Source organism: Tachyglossus aculeatus, chromosome 17 (genome assembly GCF_015852505.1).
Source record: "Tachyglossus aculeatus isolate mTacAcu1 chromosome 17, mTacAcu1.pri, whole genome shotgun sequence".
NCBI lineage: Eukaryota > Metazoa > Chordata > Mammalia > Monotremata > Tachyglossidae > Tachyglossus > Tachyglossus aculeatus.
The window spans coordinates 51,117,118-51,137,569 of record NC_052082.1 but is presented as its reverse complement, the minus strand read 5'-3'; the positions used below and the strand labels follow the sequence as shown (position 1 = coordinate 51,137,569).

Here is a 20,452-nt window from a genome sequence, read left to right as displayed (position 1 = left end):
GGCAGCCGCCCTGGCTCTCGCCGTGTCATAAACCCGCAGTTCTAATAATAATAATACTAGTCTCTGTGAAGCGTTTATTAGGGGCCAAGCACTGTTCGAAGCGCTGGGGGACATACAAGGTCATCAGATTGGCCCAAAACCTCCTTCCCACCCCGGCAGCCGCCCTTGCTCTCATTGTGTCATAAACCCGCAGTTCTAATAATAATAATAATAGTCTCTGTGAAGCGTTTATTAGGGGCCAAGCACTGTTCGAAGCGCTGAGGGAGATACAAGGTCATCAGATTGGCCCAAAACCTCCTTCCCCCCCCGGCAGCCGCCCTGGCTCTCGCCGTGTCATAAACCCGCCGTTCTAATAATAATAATATTAGTTCCTGTGAAGCGTTTATTAGGGGCCAAGCACTGTTCGAAGCGCTGGGGGACATACAAGGTCATCAGATTGGCCCAAAACCTCCTTCCCACCCCGGCAGCCGCCCTTGCTCTCATTGTGTCATAAACCCGCAGTTCTAATAATAATAATAATAATAGTCTCTGTGAAGCGTTTATTAGGGGCCAAGCACTGTTCGAAGCGCTGAGGGAGATACAAGGTCATCAGATTGGTCCAAAACCTCCTTCCCACCCCGGCAGCCGCCCTTGCTCTCATTGTGTCATAAACCCGCAGTTCTAATAATAATAATAATAGTCTCTGTGAAGCGTTTATTAGGGGCCAAGCACTGTTCGAAGCGCTGGGGGAGATACAAGGTCATCAGATTGGCCCAAAACCTCCTTCCCACCCCGGCAGCCGCCCTGGCTCTCGCCGTGTCATAAACCTGCAGTTCTAATAATAATAATAATAGTCTCTGTGAAGCGTTTATTAGGGGCCAAGCACTGTTCGAAGCGCTGAGGGAGATACAAGGTCATCAGATTGGTCCAAAACCTCCTTCCCACCCCGGCAGCCGCCCTGGCTCTCGCCGTGTCATAAACCCGCAGTTCTAATAATAATAATAATAGTTTTTGCGAAGCGTTTATTAGGGGCCAAGCACTGTTCGAAGCGCTGGGGGAGATACAAGGTCATCAGATTGGCCCAAAACCCGGCAGCCGCCCTGGCTCTCGCCGTGTCATAAACCCGCAGTTCTAATAATAATAATAATAGTTTTTGTGAAGCGTTTATTGGGGGCCAAGCACAGTTTGAAGCGCTGGGGGAGATACAAGGTCATCAGATTGGCCCAAAACCCGGCAACCGCCCTGGCTCTCGCCGTGTCATAAACCCGCAGTTCTAATAATAATTAATAATAATAATAGTTTCTGTGAAGCGTTTATTAGGGGCCAAGCACTGTTCGAAGCGCTGGGGGACATACAAGGTCATCAGATTGGCCCAAAACCCGGCAGCCGCACTGGCTCTCACCGTGTCATATACCCACACTTCTAATAATAGCTTTTGTGAAGCGTTTATTAGGTGCCAAGCACTGTTCGAAGCGCTGGGGTAATACAAGGTCATCAGGTTGTCCCACTTTGGGCCCACAGTCTTAATCCGCCTCCTCCAAAAACCTCTGTCCCACCCCAGCATATGCCCTCGCTCTTGGCTTGCACTAGCCTCGGCCGCGTCATAAACCCGCAGTTCTAATAATAATAATAATAGTTTCTGTGAAGCGTTTATTAGGGGCCAAGCACTGTTCGAAGCGCTGAGGGAGACACAAGGTCATCAGATTGGCCCAAAACCTCCTTCCCACCCCGGCAGCCGCCCTGGCTCTCGCCGTGTCATAAACCCGCAGTTCTAATAATAATAATACTAGTTTTCGCGAAGCGTTTATTAGGGGCCAAGCACTGTTCGAAGCGCTGGGGGAGATACAAGGTCATCAGATTGGCCCAAAACCCGGCAGCCGCCCTGGCTCTCGCCGTGTCATAAACCCGCCGTTCTAATAATAATAATAACAGTTCCTGTGAAGCGTTTATTAGGGGCCAAGCACTGTTTGAAGCGCTGGGGCCTTCCCAGACTGAGCCCCTTCCTTCCTCTCCCCCTCGTCCCCCTCTCCATCCCCCCATCTTACCTCCTTCCCTTCCCCACAGCACTTGTATATATGTTTGTACATATTTATTACTCTATTTATTTTACTTGTACATATCTATTCTATTTATTTTATTTTGTGAGTGTGTTTGGTTTTGTTCTCTGTCTCCCCCTTTTAGACTGTGAGCCCACTGTTGGGTAGCGACTGTCTCTCTATGTTGCCAATTTGTACTTCCCAAGCGCTTAGTACAGTGCTCTGCACATAGTAAGCGCTTGATAAATACGATTGATGATGATGATGGGGGAGATACAAGGTCATCAGATTGGCCCAAAACCTCCTTCCCACCACGGCTCTCGCCGTGTCATAAACCCGCAGTTCTAATAATAATAATAATACTTTCTGTGAAGCGTTTTTTAGGGGCCAAGCACTGTTCGAAGCGCTGGGGGACATACAAGGTCATCAGATTGGCCCAAAACCCGGCAGCAGCCCTGGCTCTCGCCGTGTCATATACCCGCACTTCTAATAATAGCTTTTGTGAAGCGTTTATTAAGTGCCAAGCACTGTTCTAAACGTTGGGGAAGATACAAGGTTATCAGGTTGTCCCACTTTGGGCTCATAGTCTTAATCCACCTCCTCCAAAAACCTCTGTCCCACCCCAGCATATGCCCTTGCTCTTGGTTTGTGCTAGCCTCGGCCATGTCATAAACCCGCAGTTCTAATAATAATAATAATAGTTTTTGTAAAGCGTTTATTAGGTGACAATCACTGTTCTAAGCGCTGGGGGAGATACAAGGTCATCAGATTGTCCCAAAACCTCCTTCCCACCCCGGCAGCCGCCCTGGCTCTCGCCGTGTCATAAACCCGCAGTTCTAATAATGATAATAATAGTTTTTGTGAAGCGTTTATTAGGGGCCAAGCAGTGTTCGAAGCGCTGGGGGAGATACAAGGTCATCAGATTGGCCCAAAACCTCCTTCCCACCCCGACAGCCGCCCTTGCTCTCACTGTGTCATAAACCCGCAGTTCTAATAATAATAATAATAGTTTTTGTGAAGCGTTTATTGGGGGCCAAGCACAGTTTGAAGCGCTGGGGGAGATACAAGGTCATCAGATTGGCCCAAAACCTCCTTCCCACCCCGGCAGCCGCCCTTGCTCTCACTGTGTCATAAACCCACAGTTCTAATAATAATAATAATAGTTTTTGTGAAGCGTTTATTGGGGGCCAAGCACAGTTTGAAGCACTGGGGGAGATACAAGGTCATCAGGTTTTCCCACTTTGGGCTCACAGTCTTAATCCACCTCCTCCAAAAACCTCTGTCCCACCCCAGCATATGCCCTTGCTCTTGGTTTGTGCTAGCCTCGGCCGTGTCATAAACCCGCAGTTCTAATAATAATAATAATAGTTTTTGTGAAGCGTTTATTAGGTGCCAACCACTGTTCTAAGCTTTGGGGGAGATACAAGGTCATCAGGTTGTCCTACTTTGGGCTCACAGTCTTAATCCGCCTCCTCCAAAAACCTCCATCCCACCCCAGAGGCTGCCCTTGCTCTCGCCTTGCACTAGCCTCAGCCGTGTCATAAACCTGCAGATCTAATAATAACTATAATAGTTTTTGTGAAGCATTTATTAGGTGACAAGCACTGTTCGAAGCGCTGGGGGAGATACAAGATCATTAAGTTGTCCCACTTTGGGCTCACAGTCTCAATCCGCCTCCTCCAAAAACCTCCGTTCCACCCCAGCAGCTGCCCTGGCTCTTGGCTTGTGCTAGCCTCGGCCATGTCATAAGCACGCAGTTCTGATAATAATAATAATAATAGTTTTTGTGAAGCGTTTATTAGGTTCCAAGCACTGTTCTAAACGCTGGGGGAGATACAAGGTCATCAGGTTGTCCCACTTTGGGCTCACAGTCTTAATCTGTCTCCTCCAAAAACCTCCGTCCCACCCCAGATGCTGCCCTTGCTCTCGGCTTGTGCTAGCCTCGGCCGCGTCATAAACCCACAGTTCTGATAACAATAATAATAATGGTTTTTGTGAAGCGTTTATTAGGTGCCAAGCATTGTTCTAAACGCTGGGGGAGATACAGGGTCATCAGGTTGTCTGACATGAGGCTCACAGTCTACTTCCTCCAAAAACCTTCTTCCCACCCCAGCAGCTGCCCTTGCTCTCGGCTTGCGCTAGCTTCGGCCACGTCATAAACTCGCAGTTCTGATAATAATAATAATGATGATGGTTTCTGTTAAATGCTTACTAGGTGACAAGCACTGTTCTAAGCACCGGGGGAGATTCAAGGTCATCAGGTTGTCCGACATGAGACTCACAGTCTTAATCTGCCTCCTCCAAAAACCTCTGTCCCACCCCAGCAGCTGCCCTTGCTCTTGGTTTACGCTAGCCTCGGCTGCGTCATAAACCCACAGTTCTGATGATAATAATAATAATAATTATAATTATAATAATGGCTTTTTTTAAACATTTACTAGGTGCCAAGCACTGTTCTAAGCACTGAAGAAGATACAAGGTCATCAGGTTGTCCCACTTTGGGCTCACAGTCTTAATCCGCCTCCTCCAAAAACCTTCTTCCCACCCCAACAGCTGCCCTTGCTCTTGGCTCGCGCTAGCCTCGGCCGTGTCATAAACCCACAGATCTGGTAATAATAATAACAACGGTATTTGTGAAGCATTTATTAGGTTCCAAGCACTGTTCTAAATGCTGGGGGAGATACAAGGTCATCAGGGTGTCCCACTTTGGGCTCACAGTCTTAATCCACCTCCTCCAAAAACCTCCGTCCCACCCCAACAGCCACCCTTGCTCTTGGCTTGCGCTAGCCTCGGCCGTGTCATAAACTCACAGTTCTGATAATAATAATAATAACAATAATAATAATAATAATAATAATAATGGTTTTTGTTAAACACTTACTAGGTGCCAAGCACTGTTCTAAACGTTGGGAAAGCAGGTTGTCCCACTTTGGGCTCACAGTCTTAATCTGCCTCCTCCAAAAACCTCCATCCCACCCCAGCAGCTGCCCTTGCTCTCGGCTTGCGCTAGCCTCGGCCATGTCATAAACCCACAGTTCTGATAATAATAAATAATAATAATAATAATGGTTTTTGTTAAATGCATACTAGGTGCCAAGCACTGTTCCAAGCGCTGGGGGAGATACAAGGTCATCAGGTTGTCCCACTTTGGGCTCACAGTCTTAATCCGCCTCCTTCGAAAACCGTCTTCCCACCCCAGCAGCTGCCCTTGCTCTCGGCTTGCGCCAGCCTCGGCCGTTTCATAAACCCGCAGTTCTGATAATAATAATAATAATAATAATAATGGTTTTTGTTAAACGCTTAGTAGGTGACAAGCACTGTTGTAAGCGCCGGGGGAGATACAAGGTCATCAGGTTGTCCCACATGAGGCTCACATTCTTAATCCCCACTTGCCAGGTGAGGTCACTGAGGCACAGAGAAGTGAAGTGGCTGGCCCAAAGTCACCCAACTGACAAGTGGCAGAGGTGGGATTAGAAATCACGACCTCTGACTCCTAACCCGGGCTCTTTCCATTAAGCCACAATCAATCAATCAATCGTATTTATTGAGCGCTTACTATGTGCAGAGCACTGTACTAAGCGCTTGGGAAGTACAAATTGGCAACACATAGAGACAGTCCCTACCCAACAGTGGGCTCACAGTCTAAAAGGGATGCTTCTCTACAACACAATGCTTCTCTACAACCAATTTCTGTTTTATGGGGCGTTCTTCCTCCCCTATCTGGGTGGGGGGCATCAGCGCTTAGAACAGCGCTTGCCACCTAGTAAGCGCTTAACAAATACCATCATCATCGTTTCCCGACGCCTCGAACTGGGGAATATTCCCCGCAGATAAACTCGTCCCGGCTCAAGGACCCTCCGGGCCCTGAAGACCGAAGTCTCGCAATGAAGGCTTTTATTTCTTTAAAGCTTCTTCCCCTCACAGCACGTTTCAATGAGTCGTTTAACTAGGCCCTCCCACATCCTGTGAGGCTTTAAACCGCCCCTCCATTCACCCTATTCGTTGGGCCGCCTTTCAAGCCGGGACTTCCTGCATCCTCGAAACCATTTGGGATCGCGGTTGGACAGCACCTCCTCTGTTTATGTCGCCTTCTCCCTCCCTCTTTTAGCCCTCTTCACCCTCCCACCCGCGCCGATTCCTCTAGCGTGGAAGCCCCCGGCTCCTAATCCGAAAGGGCAAGGGAGGAGGGCGAAAAAACCATGTAAAAACCTGAAACCGTGGCCCAGTGACGGAGTGATGGGCCCATCCCGCCGCCCCAGGCCCGGCTTCCCGCTGCATCTCTGAGGGAGACCCCGGGGGGGAGGTCGGTAACGATTTATTCTCCGGCCGATCGATCAGATTGCTTGCCAGTGTGGAATACATTCGCAGTGGGGCCTCCGGACGGGGAACCTTGGGGCCCACCCTTTGGCTACCATCTTGGGACGTCCTTCTTGGCATCGAGAGGCCACCAATGAAGGCGACTTGCCACAGTAAGGCCCAATGTAGTCCCCCCCCCCGCCCGTCCCTCCGCGCTGCCCTGAGGAGGCAGGTGCGGGGAGAGGGGTTTGGGTTGTGTGTTTGTGTGGTTTGTGTGTCTGTGAGTGGGGGGGTGTTCATTCATTCATTCATTCATTCATTCATCCTCCCCCGAGCCTGGAATGCCCTCCCTCTGCCCATCCGCCAAGCTATCTCTCCTCCTCCCTTCGAGGCCCTACTGAGAGCTCATCTCCTTCCCTTCCCCAATGCACCTGTATATATGTATATATGTTTGTACATATTTATTACTTTATTTTACTTGTACATATCTATTCTGTTTATTTTATTTTGTTGGTATGTTTCGTTTTGTTCTCTGTCTCCCCCTTTTAGACTGTGAGCCCCCTGTTGGGTAGGGACTGTCTCTATATGTTGCCAACTTGGACTTCCCAAGCGCTTAGTACAGTGCCCTGCACACAGTAAGCGCTCAATAAATACAATTGATGATGATGATGATGATCTCCTCCAGGAGGCCTTCCCAGACTGAGCCCCTTCCTTCCTCTCCCCCTCATCCCCCTCTCCATCCCCCATCTTACCTCCTTCCCTTCCCCACAGCACCTGTATATATGTATATCAATCAATCAATCAATTGTGTTTATTGAGCGCTTACTGTGTGCAGAGCACTGTACTAAGCGCTTGGGAAGTACAAGTTGGCAACATAATATATATATGTTTGTACATATTTATTACTCTATTTATTTATTTATTTGACTTGTACATATCTATTCTATTTTATTTTGCTAGTATGTTTGGTTTTGTTCTCTGTCTACCCCTTCTAGACTGTGAGCCCACTGTTGGGTAGGGACTGTCTCTATATGTTGCCAGCTTCTACTTCCCAAGCACTTAGTACAGTGCTCTGCACACAGTAAGCGCTCAATAAATACGATTGATTGATTGATGTACATATGTTTGTACATATTTATTACTCTATTTATTTTACTTGTACATATCTATTCTATTTATTTTATTTTGTTAGTATGTTTGGTTTTGTTCTCTGTCTCCCCCTTCTAGACTGTGAGCCCACTGTTGGGTAGGGACTGTCTCTATGTGTTGCCGACATGTACTTCCCAAGCGCTTAGTACAGTGCTCTGCACACAGTAAGCACTCAATAAATACAATTGATTGATTGATTGATGTATATATGTTTGTACATATTTATTACTCTATTTATTCTACTTGTACATATCTATTCCATTTATTTTATTTTGTTAGTATGTTTGGTTTTGTTCTCTGTCTCCCCCTTTTAGACTGTGAGCCCACTGTTGTGTAGGGACTGTCTCTATATGTTGCCAGCTTGTACTTCCCAAGCGCTTAGTACAGTGCTCTGCACACAGTAAGCGCTCAATAAATACGATTGATTGATTGAGCGCTTACTGTGGCAGAGCACTGGGAAGTACAAGTTGGCAACATATAGAGACGGTCCCTACCCAACAACGGGCTCACAGGGGGAGACAGACAACAAAACTAAACATGTGGACAGGTGTCAAGTCATCAGAATAAATAGAAGTAAAGCTAGATGCACATCATTAACAAAATAAATAGAATAGTAAATATGTACAAGTGAAAAAGAGTAATACATCTGTACAAACATATATACAAGTGCTGTGGGGAGGGGAAGGAGGTAGGGTGGGGGGGATTGGGAGGAGAAGAGGAAAATGGGCCTTCGGGGTAGATGAAAAGCTTACAGTCTAGAAGGGGGAGACAGACAACAAAACTAAACATGTGGACCATCAATCAATCAATCAATCGCATTTATTGAGCGCTTACTATGTGCAGAGCACTGGACTAAGCGCTTGGGAAGTACAAATTGGCAACATATAGAGACAGTCCCTACCCAACAGTGGGCTCACAGTCTAAAAGGGGGAGACAGAGAACAAAACCAAACATACTAACAAAATAAAATAAATAGAATAGATATGTACAAGTAAAATAAATAGGGTAATAAATATGTACATACATATATACATATATACAGGTGCTGTGGGGAAGGGAAGGAGGTAAGATGGGGGGATGGAGAGCGGGACGAGGGGGAGAGGAAGGAAGGGGCTCAGTGTGGGAAGGCTTCCTGGAGGAGGTGAGCTCTCAGTGGGGCCTTGAAGGGAGGAAGAGAGCTAGCTTGGCGGATGGCAGAGGGAGGAGGGCATTACAGGCCCGGGGGTCGACGGCGGGACAGGCGAGAACGAGGCACGGTGAGGAGATTAGCGGCAGAGGAGCGGAGGGTACGGGCTGGGCTGGAGAAGGAGAGAAGGGAGGTGAGGTAGGAGGGGGCCAGGGGATGGACAGCCTTGAAGCCGAGGGTGAGGAGTTTCTGCCTGATGCGCAGATTGATTGGTAGCCACTGGAGATTTTTGAGGAGGGGAGTGACATGCCCACAGCGTTTCTGGATAAAGACAATCCGGGCAGCGGCATGAAGTATGGATTGAAGTGGGGAGAGACACGAGGATGGGAGATCAGAGAGAAGGCTGATGCAGTAGTCCAGACGGGATAGGATGAGAGCGTGAACGAGAAGGGTAGCGGTGTGGATGGAGAGGAAAGGGCGGTTCTTGGCAATGTTGCGGAGAGGTTGTGTTATGGACATAACACACACACCTGTCCCTAAGCTAACCTGACCTAACGTTATGGACATAACATATGTCCATAACGTTAGGTCAGGTTAGCTTAGCTTAGGGACAGGTGTGTGTGTGTGTGTGTGTCTGTGACTGGGGTTGTGTGTGTGGGCAGCGGGGCCTGGCTCAGGGCGGGAGCCGTGTGGGGAAGGCGGCTTCTCCTCAGCCCTGCAGGACGAGCAGGAGGAGGAGGAGAAGGAGGAGGAGGAGGAGGAACAGGAGGAGGAGGAGCAGCAGCGCTGGCGGCCCCAGCGCAGGGGGAGGGAGGAGGGGCCCAGCCAAGATGGCGGCTGAGGCGGCGAAGGAGCAGCAGCAGAGGTGTCGGCTGCCGGCCTGAGCGCCTTTGGGCCGGACTCCCCGCACCCCGACAGAGGCCCCGAGCCCACCCCCGGCCTACCCGCTCTTCCCTCGTCCCCACGGCGGCGGCCGGTGAGTAAGCCGGCGGCCCCCCCGCCCTCGCCCAACCGGGCCTCACCCCCGCCCGGGCGGCCGTGGCGAGGGCAGGGGGAGCCGCCGGCCGACCGGCCGACCCCTCACAGCCCCTTCCTCCGGGGACGCCGAGGTGTGGACTGCATGCCTGTGAGGCCGCATGTTCGGATGGACATGTATGTGCGGTTTGAGGACCGCCCGGCCTGGAAACAGCCGTGCAGGACTGGGGGGCGAGCGCCTTTTGGGGGGCCTGCCCTTGGGGTGCGCCTATAGCCGCCCCTCTTGGGCCGGGCCCGGATGGTTAACCCGCTGTTGGGTATATGTTGCCAACTTGGACTTCCCAAGCGCTTAGTACAGTGCTCTGCACACAGCAAGCGCTCATATTTATTACTCTATTTATTTATTCATTTATTTATTTTACTTGTACATTTCTATCCTACTTATTTTAATTTGTTGGTATGTTTGGTTCTGTTCTCTGTCTCCCCCTTTTAGACTGTGAGCCCACTGTTGGGTAGGGACTGTCTCTATGTGATGCCAATTTGTACTTCCCAAGCGCTTAGTACAGTGCTCTGCACATAGTAAGCGCTCAATAAATACGATTGATTAATTAGTAAATACGATCGAATGAATGAATGAACGAACACGGGCGGAAAGGAAACCCCGTGAACCTCCCGGAGTGTGCGCCCTTTGGGGTTAGAAAGGAGGATTTAAAAAACGACCCGATCGAGAAGCCTACAGGACCCGGCCTCGACTGGAGAATCCGCGACGCCCGGGTGGGTAGGCCCTGTTGGGAAAAACTGCAGGTTTTAAGGACAAAATCATCATCATCATCATTAATCGTATTTATTGAGCGCCTACTGTGTGCAGAGCGCTTGGGAAGTACAAGTTGGCAACGTATAAAGACAGTCCCTTCCCAACAGTGGGCTCACAGTCTAAAAGGGGGAGACAGAACAAAAGCAAACATACTAACAAAATAAAATAGAATAAATAGAATAGATATGTAACTCAACGGACAAGGTGCAGTTAGGAGTTGTATGAGGGTGTGATTTGGGAGTCACTAAGTGATTATGTCTCCTCGACCCCAGTGTGAATCTCCCCTAGTTTCTCTGCATTCACGGATAATAATAATAATGGCATTTATTAAGCGCTTGCTATGTGCAAAGCACTGTTCTAAGCGCTGTGGGGGGATACACGGTAATCAGGCCGTCCCACGTGGGGCTCACAGTCTTCATCCCCCTTTTACAGATGAGGGAACTGAGCCCCAGAGAAGGTAAGTGACTTGCCCGAAGTCACACAGCTGACAAGTGGCGCTTTGGGTGACGGAATCGGGATTTGCCACAGTGCCCAAGCGCTTAGTACAGTGCTCTGCACACAGGAAGCGCTCAATAAATACGATTGATGATGATTCCTGGTCGGTAGAAAGTGCCGTTCAAGAGTTGTCGCCGGGTTGAGCAACAGACACCCCGACTATAAATAGATAATACGATTAAATAGAATAAATACGATTGATGACTATAGAGCGGGACTGCCGTCCTAAGTTTTGGGGTGAATCTTGATAATGATAAATGATGACGCTGGTATCGTACCACTCTCTCCTAGCATTTTACAAGCAAGAGGTAACTTTGGAGAGTTGTTAAAATTCGGGTGAGAGGGGGTTTGTGGTGGTGTTTTGCTTTTAAGAATGTTGATGGTAACTACAGTGGGCGTTAGTTGGTCAAGGGATGCATTGCTGGAGCCCAGTAGTTAGGCCCTAATCCTGAGTGATCTAGGCTAAACAGTGAAACTTTGGCATTTTTATCCTTCCCCATTACTTTGAAATAACCACGATTCATGAAAAAGAAGCATGTTTGAAGTGGATTTATGTTCCACTGAAATTTAGGCGAGAGAACAAGTTTGTCCCAAGGCTAGGAAAGTCTATTTTTTGTAGCAGCTAGTTCTAATGGCATCTACAAGCTAAGTGGTGGCGAATTTTTCTTGGTATTGTTGTCTCCCGTAGAAAAGCAAAGGCCTTTGCCGAGGCCAAGATTGATGTAAGTGAATCTGCAGCCCGTTTATTATTCAGTTTTAATTGTTTTGCCTGGTACCATTTCTCAATTTCTTACCAATGCTTTGTAGTGACTAGGTCTTCTTGCCTGAATAGGTACTTTCACTGGATTCTCCTTCTTGCAAGGGTTTGTTCTCATTTAACCTCAGATATTGGATTTTATTAAAAGACAATGCAAGCCAAACACTAGTGGTTGACCAGAATTTATTCTGTGCCTCCATTTAGGTGCCTATATTACCTAAAAAGTCAAGAGATTTATTCTTTATTTGAAGATTAAAGATTTGTGCATCTTAAATGCTGTCTGAATCAATATCTTGCTTAATTTATCATCTTAATGCCTGAGTTCACACAAAGTAAAGCTGGGTTTTTCTGGGTTTTTTTTCTATTTTCCTTTGAAGTAAAGGTAAATTGCCATTCCAGGTTTCTTTCCTTTTTTCTCTTTGTGGTCTTATCTATTTTAAAGATACTAGAAGTTTCTATAATGTAACAATAGTTTCACTTAGGCCATCTGTTTCCTCTATTTTATTTTAGTATTCTAGAGCTTCAGAGGCTCACTGCTACATTACCAAGATTTTTCCCCTCCCAAAAAGCTTGTGTCGTCAAAATATTGTACGATGTTCTTCAAAAACGTTCTGACTTTTTTTTACATTTGCATTTAGTGAGTGTGAAACCTCGGCCAGGCAAGTCATACAGTTTTCCCCAATGGAGCTCTACAGACCTCTTAACTTAGAGATAGTGTTACTGTTCCTGTGATCTAAAATCAGATTTGAATCTTTCAAGTTGAAAAACTAGTGGTTTAATTCATAGACTCCTAGTCATTTTTAATATTTTCATTGATCATCAGCCTTGTGATACGTGCTGTTTGTAAAAGCTTTCAACATTAAAAATTAAAACTCCATTTCAACATTAAAAATTGCAGTTCTAGAAAAGATGAAGAAATTGTTTTTTTTCATACTAGAGATGTAGTGAACGGTGGTAGTCACTTGGATTTTAAAAATCTACTTTTGATAACTGTCTCCATTTTTAAAAGTTCCTGGTATTTAAAAAAAATCTTGATTTCATTTGGACCTATTGAGGTTCCATCGAGGGAGGTCTAGACCATCCTGCACCTTCCCTATCCTATACCTAGTGGTTGGAAAGTCTCTTAGACCAAAGGAGACCATCTGGCCTTGAAATATTGTGTAAACCTCTCCAATGTTCCTGCTGCTGTTATCTTTTTTAGTTGTAAAAGATGCCATTATACTTTTTTTAATAACTAACTAATGTAAGACAGTTCCTTTAAAGGTAGAACACTTTTTAGTCAAACAGAACATAATATTTTGGAGAAATCATAATTGTGGTATTTAAGCACTTGCTATGTGCCAAGCACTGTTGTAAGTGCTGGGGTAATAATAATAATGTTGGTATTTAAGTACTTACTATGTACCAAGCACTGTTCTAAGTGCTGGGGTAGATGCAAGGTAATCAGTTTGTCACATGTGGGGCTCACAGTCTTTATCCCCATTTTACAGATGAGGTAAATGAGGCCCAGAGAAGTTAAGTGGCATGCCCAGGGTCACACAGCAGACAAGTGGCTGAGCCAGGATTAGAACTCAAGCCCTCTGACTCCCAATCCTATTTCCACTAAGCCACACTGCTTCTCCCTAGAAATAACAAGAAGAACACAAAAGCATAGTTCTAAAGGGAACATTTATTTTATACTGATGCTTGAGTGGAATGACCATTTTTAGTGAATGTAGCTTTTTGTTGATAGTGACAGTATAATGCCATTTTCATTCTAGACACCTCTAACAAGCTGTTTAGCTTCAGGGAGAATGAATTTATTCTATTCCTGTTGTACACCATTCACAGAAGTTGAAACATTTGAGATGCAATCTGGGTGTCCAAGCATTTATGCACCTAGTCGATTATCAAATTGCTAATATTAAGCAGAAAGTGCTTAGTTTGTATTCAGAGCATTTGCTGGGAGTGAGAGAGATTGTATAGCAGGCTGTCATTTTACACCTGGTTTATATTCTTGAAGTTGTGACAAGACTTGGGGGATGTCTTTCCAAAGCAGAATTGTTTTTATCTAAGTTGGTATTGGTTGTAAAATTCAATACAAAAATACTCAGTTTAAAAGGAGATAAAAAATTGTACCCGTCCTGATACTCGGTACCATTTCAGATGCACTTATTTTCACTGCCCCGCCTTCCTCCGCTCCCTTAAAATATAATTTTGGTCCCTTTAAAAACAGCCCTGGGTTATTGTTGGTTTTTTTTTTCCTTTATTTTATCACTGCGGACAAACGTTTAATAAATTATCTGCTGTATTGGACCAGATCCTATCTCACTGAGTTAATGTATTCCAGGAAAATTTGGTCCTCTAATACGTATTTTATTTTTAGCTTTCTGAAGCATGCCAGTCTTACGGTTACCGGCTGCAGGGAGTACTTTGGAGGCTGTAGATTTTATCTCCTCCCGAAGCAACCTTTTGTTTTCTATCATACTTCAATTTAAAAAATCAGTTTTAGGCGTGTTAGTTTACCGATTCCACCAGGATATAGGTACAGATATCTTTTATATAGTTTTGAAAATGCATGTTTTATGTTATCAGTAGTGTTTGTGAAGTCCTTCATTTTGCTTTCATTTGAGTTTTGTTTAGTGCTTCAGCTAGTCAGATATTTGGATTTATAATTAAAATAATTATTAAGCCTCCATCGGTACATAACCCTATCCTAGGCACGATATATAGTTCACTTAAAAACTGTAACCTTTGTATTCTTGGAGTTTGGAGTCATATATTTGATCCATCTGGATGATGGGGTACATTTCCACACCTGAGGGATTATGGGAAAGCATTTGCATACAAAAAGGTGATTATGTTTTTTGGAAGGAGGGGGAATTAAAGCATTTAGGTTTGCATTCCAGTAGACTTTTTATTCATTCAATCGTATTTATTGAGCGCTTACTGTGTGCAGAGCACTGTACTAAGCGCTTGGGAAGTACAAGTTGGCAACATATAGAGACAGTCCCTACCCAACAACGGGCCCACAGTCTAGAAGGGGGAGAAAGACCACAAAGCTAAACATGTGGACAGGTGTCAAGTCGTCAGAACAAATAGAATTGAAGCTAAATGCACATCATTAACAAAATAAATAGAATAGTAAATATGTACAAGTAAAATAAATAGAGTAATAAACCTGTACAAAGATATGTACAGGTGCTGTGGGGAGGGGAAGGAGGTAGGGCGGGGGGGGATGGGGAGGAGGAGAGGAAAAAGGGGGCTTAGTCTGGGAAGGCCTCTTGGAGGAGGTGAGCCCTCAGTAGGGCTTTGAAGGGAGAAAGAGAGCTAGCTTGGCGGATGTGTGGAGGGAGGGCATTCCAGGCCAGGGGAAGGTCGTGGGCCAGGGGTCGATGGCGGGACAGGCGAGAATGAGGTACAGTGAGAAGGTTAGCGGCAGAGGAGCGGAGGGTGCGGGCTGGGCTGGAGAAGAAGAGAAGGGAGGTGAGGTAGGAGGGGGCTTAGGAAGAGCAGAGAAAAGGAAACAGAAAGAGGATGGGACAGAAGCAGAAATGAGAGTTAAATTGGGCATCTGTATTTCTCTGATGATGGGAAATAATTGTCGTGTGGCAACTTCATTGTACTCACTGTACCCTGATCTCGTCTGTCTTGCCGCTGACCCCTTGCCCATGTCCTTTCTCTGGCCTGCAACCCCCTTCCCCTTCGTAGGCAGACCACCACTCTTTCCTCCTTCAAAACCTTACTAAAATCACATCTCCTCCAGGAGGCCTTCTGTGACTAAGCCCTCATTTTGCTTATTCACCCTCCTTTCTGAGTCACATGTGCCCTTGGGCCTTTACCACCTAAGCAACTTGACAGTCATCTCATCCCCAGTGCCCCAACACTTATGTACCTATCCATCTGTAATTTATTTTAATGTCTGTCTCCTTCTCTAGCCTTTAAGCCCCTTGTGGGTAGGGTTTCTGTCTACTCCATTGTATTCTCCCAAGCCCTTAGGATAGTGTTCCCGCAGTGAGCACTCAGTCAATAGCACTGATTGATGAAATGATACCTCTCACATAAGGACCACCTTTTCTGACCCCAGGGAGCTAGAGCTCTGTATTAGTTAGGTGATAAGCCAGGGATGAGCAGATGGTGGACAGAGAATGTGGAACCCAAAGGAGGAGAAGCAAAGGAACTTGAGGAAATGAAAGGAGGCTTTGAAGAGGGGGACACATGGTTGGGAGAAGCAAAAAGAAGAACCCACAGTAGATGGAATCATGGAGTCAGGGAACCTCGGTTTAAAAAGTTAGAGCCGCCAAAAATGCTTTGGTGGTTGCAGTTGTGGCCACAGTACAGTTATCTTTTGACACTGCAAATCCAAAATCATCATCAACAGCAGCATTGAGTACTCATGGTGTTTAAGAGGTGCTTGGGAAAGTGTATCAGACTTAAGAGAAAGTCTTGCCTTAGAGCTTGCAATCTTGTGGGGGAGGCAGACACTGAAAGTACATTACAGATAAGGAGAAAGTAACAGAGTATATATGTACAGAAGTGCTACTGGGGGGTTGAGGCTACCCGAGTGCGCCCGTGGCCCAAAAGTGCTGGTGTGGGATTTGGGGAGAATTAGGAGGGGGAGTTTAGATAGAAACGGGAGAAGGCATCTTGGAGTAGGTGTGATTTCAGAAAGGCTCTGACCAGCAGAACTGTGACTTGCTGGAGGTAAGGAGAGAGGAGGGAGTTTCAGGCACTTGGGAGGATATGAACAGGAGGTCAGTGGTGGGAGAGATGAGAATAGATTGACTTGAGGAACTTAGACCATGAGCCGGGGCATCATAGGAAAAGGGAGAGGATAAGTAGCAGGGAGAGAGCTGATTGAGAGCCTTAAAGCCGATGGTCAGGAATTTTTGCTTGAGGGATGGGCAACCATTGGAGGCGTATGAGGAAAGGAGAGATGTGTGTGGTATAAATCAATCAATCAGTTGTATTTAGGGAGTGCTTATTGTATTTATTGAGTGTTTACTGGGTGCATAGCGCTATTCTAAGTGCTTGAGAAAGTACAAAATAACAGAGATGGTAAACAGAAATACCATTATTATTCCCTGCCCACAACGAGTGTACAGTCTGGAGGAAGTTTTAGAAAAATGATCCTGGCAGCATAGTGAAGTATGTTCTGGTGAGGGGCTGAGATGCAAGGCAGAGATGTCAGCAAGGAGGCCGATGGAAGACTTGGGCCAGGATATGAAAAGGTCTTGGACCCAAGTGGTGTCTGTTGGAAGGAGAGGAAGGGGTGGATTCAGAAGATGTGTTGGAGAAAAGATTGACAGGATTTGGTGACAGACTGATTTTGGGGTTGAAAGTGAGAGAGAAGTCAAGATAATGCCAAGGTCATGGGCTTTGAGAGATGGGGAGGATGATGGTGGTGTCAACTGTGATGGGAAAATTAGGTGTCGGGAAAGATTTGGGAAGGAAGATGAGGGATTCAATTTTAAATATGTGTCAGCAGGATGGGCATCCATGTAGAAGTGTCCTGGAGGCAGGAGGAAATGTCAGATTGCATAGGAGGGGTGAGGTCAGGGCAAGTGATGAAGATTTGGTGTACCACATAGAGGGTGGTAGTTGAAACTGGATGAGAGACCTAAGGGAAATGAAGATTGAGAAAAGAAGGGGATCCTGAACAGAGCCTTGAGGGACATCCACAGTTAGGGAATGAGAGGCAGAGGAAGAGCTGGTGAAAGAGTCTTAAGAAGGTTATCCAAAGAGGTGAGAGGAGAAGCAGGAGAGAACTGTGTCAGAAACACCGAGGTTAGATAGTGTTTCTAGGAGAAGGAGGTGTCCACAGGATCCAAAGCAGCCAGGAGGATGAGAGAGACAAACGGGCACACACAGCTACTTACTCAGTAGGTAAAAGTAGGATCAAAGATGCGGATGATAAAAAAAAAAATTGAGGATGCCGCCAGCTAGGCACATGAAAGCTAAGGTGACTTTCCAAGAATGTTGGAGGAATTAGGGAAATGTCTCTTGGAGCAGGTAACATATTTCTGGATCTGAGGGATGACAGAGTTCCATACTGGAGGCAGTAGCAGCAAGTTGCTGTTTCGTGGATAGCATTTAGCCGTTGATATCCTAGGAAAATTGTACAATTATTATTAGGCCCCGAATTAACCTAATTATAGGGCCTGAATCAATGTAAGGAAGTACTTTTCATATAGGGTTGTCATCTCCTTATTCCTCTAAATGATTAGTTATTGTATAGGTAGTCTTTCCACGTTATTGCAGCATCACCAAGGTAGCCTCACTACCTTGAATTTCTGCGTTAATCACAAAGACGGGAAAGTTCTTGCTCTTGCGTGGTTGGAACAGTTGACTTTAATGGGGCCCTCTCGTGAGCAAGCTAATTGTGTCGAGAAATTGGCATGCTTTTTATATTTTTACCGACCTGTTCCCCAGGATGATGTGACTTTTTTTTGACACAGTTCCCAGTAGGCTGAATCCAAAAGTGTCGCCATCCAGCTTGATCATCAGTCGGACTAGTGCAGCTGTACCAGGAATGTCAAGAGGGAATGGAAAGGCACATTATTTTGGCCCAGTGGATCTCCCTCCTGATCAGGCAGGCTCCAGGTTCTCTGCAGCGAATCATGGTCCCCTTTATTCATTCAGTTGTATTTATTGAGTGCTTACTGTGTGCAGAGCACTGTACTAAGCACTTCAGAGCAGGATCCTCAGTCCTGAGTTAGTTTTTTGGGTTTTTTTCCTGGTCCTGCTGGAGCCAGTTGGTGCTTGTTCAAAGAGTGAGACTGGATTCCCTTGCTATATTTTCCAGGGGAACCTAATGAAGTTTTGGGGGGTTACTCAGGATTGCTACAGATGTCTTTTACCATTGCCCCCCTTTCTGCTTGACAATAACCTTTCACTCTGAAGGGATTGTACCCAAGAAATTTCTTCCCTTTCTGGTGATGGTGCCTCAAGCAATGTTTTGGGGGTCTATTGAGACACGGTACAGGAAATCCTATTATGAATGCTGTAATAACAAAGCACTCCTTAAACAGTTCTTTCAAAGTTTTGGCCAACCTCCCTTACTTACTACAATGAGTTTTAGAGCACATTTCAACGCATTGTAAAATTAAGTGTAACAGTATTTTGTTGATTTTTATCCAGCATGTATTTCTGAACTGTAATGGGGTCTACAATTTGTAGGGAAGAACAGTCAGCCAGACCTGGAAAAGTGCTGTGCCAGAAACTGCCAGTTGGTTGCCGTGCTTTTACACTGCAGTTCATTCAGTCATTCATTCAATCAGATTTATTGAGTGCTTACTGTGTGCAGAGCACTGTACCAAGCGCTTGGAAAGTACAATTTGGCAACAGAGACAATCCCTACCCAGCAACGGGCTCACAGTCTAGAAGTGGGAGACAGACAACAAAACAAGTAGACAGGCATCAATAGCATCAAAATAGATAAGTAGAATTATAGATATGTACATCATTAATAATATAAATAGAATAATAAATATGTGCAAATATACACAAGTGCTTTGGGGCGGGGAAGAGGGTAGAGCAGAGGAAGGGAGTAGGGGTGATGGGGAGGGGAGGAGAAGCATAGGAAAAGGGGACTCAGTCTGGGAAGGCCTCTTGGAGGAGGGCCTTGAAGGGGGGAAGAGAGCTCTAGTTTGGCGGATATGAGGAAAGAGGGCATTCCAATCAATCAATCAATCAATCGTATTTATTGAGCGCTTACTATGTGCAGAGCACTGTACTAAGCACTTGGGAAGTACAAATTGGCAACATATAGAGACAGTCCCTACCCAACAGTGGGCTCACAGTCTAAAAGTCCAGGCCAGAGGTAGGATGTGGGCTAGGGGTCGATGGTAGGACAGGCGAGAAAAAGGCAGAGTGAGGAGGTTAGCAGCAAAGGAGCAGAGTGTGCAGGCTGGGCTGCAGAAGGAGTGAAGGGAAGTGAGGTAGGAGGGGACAAGGTGATGGAGAGCTTTGAAGCCAATAGTGAGGAGTTCATGCGAAGGTTGCTAGGCAACCACTGCAGTTCTGTTTCCTTAGCCTCATTCATTCGTTCATTCAGTCGTATTTATTGAGCGCTTACTGTGTGCAGAGCACTGTACTAAGCACTTGGGCAGTTGGCAACATGTAGAGACGGTCCCTACCCAACAACGGGCTCACAGGCTAGAAGGGGGAGACAGACAACAAAACTAAACATGTGGACAGGTGTCAAGTCATCAGAATAATAGAAGTAAAGCTAGATGCACATCGTTAACAAAATAAATAGAATAGTAAATATGTACAAGTGAAATAGAGTAATAAATCTGTAGAAACATATATACAAGTGCTGTGGGGAGGGGAAGGAGGTAGGGTGGGGGGGGGATGGGGAGGAGAAGAGGAAAAAGGGTAGATGAAAAGCAGGGCCCCAGAAATGGGTGGCCAGAAGGTCAGACCGGGGGATGAGCTTAGCTTCAGGTCATAGTTTCCTGATGTGCTGGCTGGAGCCAATGAGAAAATGCCTGCCCAACTACTGCGGCTCCACAAATATCCATTGCCATGGCGTCAGATTAGGTTTCCCTATGAGAGGATATTTGTTACATGGTGTCACCATAGTAATTTTTGTTTGTATGTTCTGAGTTTTTATTTATGGTATTTGTTAAGCACTTACTATGTGCCAGGCATTGTACTAAGCACTGGTGTGGATACAAGCAAATTGGGTTGGACATAGTTCCTGACCCACATGGGGCTCACAGTCTCGATCCCCATTTTACAGGTGAGGTAACTGAGGCACAGAGAAGTGAAGAGACTTGCCCACGGTCATCTGTAAAATGGAGATTAAGATTGTGAGCCCCACATGGGACAACTTCATCACC

General features: G+C 46.1%; 1 protein-coding gene across 1 annotated transcript in view; it reads left to right on the top strand.

Moving 5' to 3' along the window:
* The first annotated feature begins 6,300 nt into the window (after nt 1-6,300).
* Nucleotides 6,301-20,452, top strand: part of NCOR1 (nuclear receptor corepressor 1) — a 118,991-nt gene continuing 104,839 nt past the window's right edge. Inside the window, exon 1 of the mRNA XM_038758877.1 lies at nt 6,301-6,318. The gene's annotated coding sequence lies outside the window, so the exon portion shown is untranslated. The remainder of the gene's footprint in view (nt 6,319-20,452) is intronic.